Source organism: Carcharhinus amblyrhynchos, chromosome 6 (assembly GCF_965287045.1).
Source record: "Carcharhinus amblyrhynchos chromosome 6, sCarAmb.v2.hapA, whole genome shotgun sequence".
Classification (NCBI taxonomy): Eukaryota; Metazoa; Chordata; class Chondrichthyes; order Carcharhiniformes; family Carcharhinidae; genus Carcharhinus; species Carcharhinus amblyrhynchos.
In genome coordinates, this window is record NC_137329.1 from 123,988,012 (window position 1) to 123,992,701 (window position 4,690).

Consider the following 4,690-nt stretch of genomic DNA (forward strand, 5'->3'; position numbering starts at 1 on the left):
GGACATCAGCTCATGTGTTGTCATGGTGGGGGAAGGCTTGAATTCATTTTTGTTTTCTTTTCATGGGGTTTGGGTGTCGCTGACAAGTGGGTCCCTGTTCCTAATTGCCCTTGAAGAAGTGGCAGTGAGCCACCTGTAGTGTTCAATGGTTTAATTGATCTGTATTTGATTATGTTAGCCTGTTGACTGATCAATAATTGATTGTGTGCCTGAATTGATTGATTGAATATGTCTGGGAATCGCCTCTGCATGCTAAAGTAAACAGAACTTTCCGGAAAGACCCGTAGAAGTCAGAGCTGAGGAGATGTGTATAGAAATGCTGTGATTCCTGAGCACTGGTAGATAAATTTATTGTGGATTTAGAACTAGTGTCAACTTGCATCCTGCAGTGAACCAGATACATAAAATATACAAGACTGCCTTCTTGAATCATTGCAGTCCATATGGTGTAGGTGAGGGAGGGAGTTCCAGGATTTTAACCCAGTAACTGAGATGGAATAGCAAAATAATTCCAAGTCAAGATTTTGTGTGTGTGTGTGTGGCTTGGAGGGGAACTTGCAGGAATGTCTCATTCACTCATGGGACATGGGTGGCTAAGCCAGAATTTATTGCCAATCCCTAATTGCTTTCCAACTGATAATTTGCTAAGACCACCTGGGAGGGCATTTAAAAGTAATTGCTATGGATCTGGAGCCATGTGTAGGCACGTGAGGACAACAGATTTCCTTCCCTGAAGGACATTAATGAACCAGACAGGTTTTTACGACATTTAATTCCAGTTTTTTAAAATTAAATACAAAATTCATCGTCTGCCATGGTGGGATTCGAACCCATGTCCCCAGAGCATTAGCCTGGGTCTCTGGATGACAAGTCCAGTGACACCATCTTCCCTATTTGGCAGATGTGATGGGTGGTAGGGTCTCTTTCTGTGCTATAAAAGTCTATGACACCATGACTCAAAAAAAGTGACTAATGGATTGTCATAAAAAAACCCTACTGGTTCATTAATGTCTTTTCAAAATGGAAACAAAGAACAAAGAAAATTACAGCACAGGAACAGGCCCTTCGGCCCTCCAAGCCTGCACTGACCATGCTGCCTGCATTAACTGAAACCCCCTACCCTTCCGGGGACCATATCCCTCTATTCCCATCCTATTCATGTATTTGTCCAGATTCCCTTAAACCTGCCATTCTTACCTACGGCCTATATGAGTTGCCACTCCCACACCATGCGATGTATTTTACCTGCTCTCTGTAGTGATGGCATTGGTCTCCTTATCCAAGGAAGGATGTGAGTGCTTGAGGAGCAGTTCAGAGATGGTTTACTGGGTGAACATCAGGAATGGAGAGGGTTGTCTTAAGAGGAAAGGTTGGACTGGTTAGGTTTGTATCCACTTGAGTTGGAAGAAAAGAGTCAATGTGATGAAAACCTTTCAGATCCTGAGGGGTGTTGTCAGGGCGAATGTGGAAGGATGTTTGCAGAACATAGAACTAGGGGGTCACTCTTTAAAAATAATTTAAAACGGAGATGAGGAGAAATATTTTCTCTTAGAAGCTGATCAGTCGCTAGAACCCTCTTCCTGGTAGAAGTTGCACATTTTTACAGCAGAGCTGGATAGATACTTGATAGACAAGGGGGTGAAAGGTATTGGGGGTTGATAGGTTATAATTGGATTAGCTATGATCTTATTGAATGGCAGAGCAGGTTTGAGGGTCTATTCTCCTATTTCATTTGAATGTTGATACAGAGCTACAGGGGAAAGGACAAGGGAGTGGGATTAGCTGAGCTGCTCTTCCAGAGAGCTGGCATAGAGACGATGGGCTGAATGGCCTCCTCCTGTGCCGTCACCGTTCCACGGTTCAATGACTCTCTCTCCAACCTCTTTGTTTTGATTGTTTTTCAGTGGATTTTCACTGGAATCTCACTTCCCATCATCCTGTCTGGAACCTGAGGGTGTTATTACAGCGGAACAACTGAAGCAAGCCATCATCAACATGGGGCTTGGAATGAACGATGTGGAACTCAACAACCTCTGGCTGAGGTGAGGAAAAACACCGGTTATTTCCGAATTATACTGGATATTTCCGACTGTCCTGCACATAAACCAGGCCTGATGTATTTGGGGAGGTGATGGCCTAGTGGTATTATTCCAGAAACTCAATTAATGTTCTGGTGACCCTGGTTCGAATCCCACCACGGCAGATGGTGGAATTTGAATTGAATAAAAAATATCTAGAATTAAGAATCTACTGATGACCATGAAACCATTGTCGATTGTCAGAAAAGCTCATCTGGTTCAGTAATGTCCTTTAGGGAAGGAAATCTGCCATCCTTACTTGGTCTGGCCTTCATGTAACTCCAAAGCCACAGCAATGTGGTTGACTCTTAACTGACCATTGAAATGGCCGAACGAGACATTGAGCTCAAGGGCGACTCAGGATGGGCAATAAATCCTGGTTAGCTGGCGATGCCCATGTCTCACAAATTAATAGAATCACACACCGAGCCAGGAGAAGAGAATAATGCAGACGCGTTGGGGGGTCAGTCAGTACCTGTGGGGAGAACTGACCAGTTAAACTTTCAACACACTTTCACATTCCAAGCGTTAGCTGTAGGTTCTCTCCACAGATGCCAGACTCATGGAATCCCCGTCAGAACAAAAAACAAAGAAAATTACAGCACAGGAACAGGCCCTTCGGCCCTCCAAGCCTGCACCAACCATGATGCCCGACTGAACTAAAACTAAACAGAGGGACCATCTCCCTCTATTCACATCCTATTCACGTATTTGTCAAGATGCCCTTTAAAACTCATCATCGTATCTGCTTCCACCACCTCCCCTGGCAGCGAGCTCCAGGCACTCACCAGCCTCTATGGGTGGCACAGTAGCACAGTGGGTTAGCACTGCTGCTTCACAGCTCCAGGGACTTGGGTTCGATTGCTGGCTTGGGTCAGTGTCTATGTGGAGTTTGCACATTCTCCTCGTGTCTGCGTGGGTTTCCTCTGGGTGCTCCGGTTTCCTCCCACAGTCCAAAGATGTGCGGGTTAGGTTGATTGGCCAGGCTAAAAAATTGCCCCTTGGTGTCTTGAAATGCATAGGTTAGAGGGATTAGTGAGTAAAACATGTAGGGATGTGGCGGTAGGGCCTGGGTGGGATTGTGGTCAGTGCAGACTTGATAGGCCAAAGGCCTCTTTCTGTACTGTAGGGTTCTATGATTCTCCGTGTAAAAAAACTTGCCTCGTACATCACCTTTAAACCTTGCCCCTCGCACCTTTAACCTATGCCTCTAATAATTGACTCTTCCACCCTGAGATAAAGCTTCTGACTATCCAGTCTGTCCGTGCCCCTCATAATCTTGTAGACTTCTATCAGGTCGCCCCTCAACCTCCGTCGCTCCAGTGAGAACAAACCAAGTTTCTCCAATCTCTCCTCACAGCTAATGCCCTCCATATCAGGCAACATCCTGGTAAATCTTTTCTGTATCCTCTCCAAGAACTCCACATCCTTCTGGTGCTGTGGCGACCAGAATTGAACACTATATTCCAAGTGCGGCCTAACTAAGGTTCTATAAAGCTGCAACATGACTTGCCAATTTTTAAACTCAATGCCCCAGTTGATGAAGGCTGGCATGCTGTATACCTTCTTGACTACCTTCTCCACCTGCGTTGCCACTTTCAGTGAGCTGTGTATCTGTACACCCAGATCCCTCTGCCTATCAGTGTTACTTCTTGGCCTTTTGGCTATGATCAAGTGTAGTATCGGTTCTGTCAGCTTCTGGTACATTCTGTTTCTGGACCAACCTCCGCTGTACTGTGATTTTTATATCTTTTATACATTATGACCTGGGAGCTATCACACAGACACAGCGTGAGGGGATCTTTATAACAGGGAGTTGGTTAGTTAGCTGGTTCATGATGTAGAGTGACACCAACAGCGTGGGTTCAATTCCCGTCCCGGCTGAGGTTATTCATGAAGGTCCCACCTTCTCAACCTTGCCCCTTGCCTGAGGTGTGGTGACCCTCAGTTTAAATCACCACTGGTCAGCTCTGCCCCCTCAAAAGAGGAGAGCAGCCCATCGATCATCTGAGATTTATTAAACGATATACAAGGTCAAGATTGACAACAGGTTTCTACTCTCCGAATCCAGGGCTACACTCGGAGTTTTTTCCCTGTCTGACCTGCACCTTACTGTTCCGTAGGCCGCGGTTTCCACACTCCGTTCCGATACATCCCAGGTGGGTCATGCCACCAGCGAACAACTGCCCCTTTAAGGGGCCATGTTACCACAATTACAAATTTAAACAATTAGTGAGCTATGAGGAGAGGCTGAATAAACTGGGCTTGTACTCGTTAGAGTTTAGAAGAATGAGGGGAGATCTCATTGAGACGTATAAGATGATGAATGGGATGGATAGGATAGAGGTGGAGAGACTCTTCCCGCTCAAAAAAGACAGTAGGACTAGGGGGCACAGCCTCAAGATAAAAGGGGGGCGGTTTAGAACGGAGTTGAGGAGGAACTTCTTCACTCAAAGGGTGGTGAATCTCTGGAATTCTCTGCCCGTTGAAGTGGTGGAGGCTGCCTTGCTAAATATTTTTAAGACGCGGGTTGATGGGTTTTTGATAAGAGAGGGGATTAAGGGTTATGGGGAGAGGGCGGGAAGGTGGAACTGAGCAGCGACAGATCAGCC

The 4,690-nt window shown here is 45.9% G+C and overlaps 1 pseudogene; it reads left to right on the forward strand.

The window, feature by feature from the left end:
* The first annotated feature begins 3,722 nt into the window (after nt 1-3,722).
* Nucleotides 3,723-3,841, forward strand: LOC145344668 (U2 spliceosomal RNA; annotated as a pseudogene).
* Nucleotides 3,842-4,690: the final 849 nt, after the last annotated feature.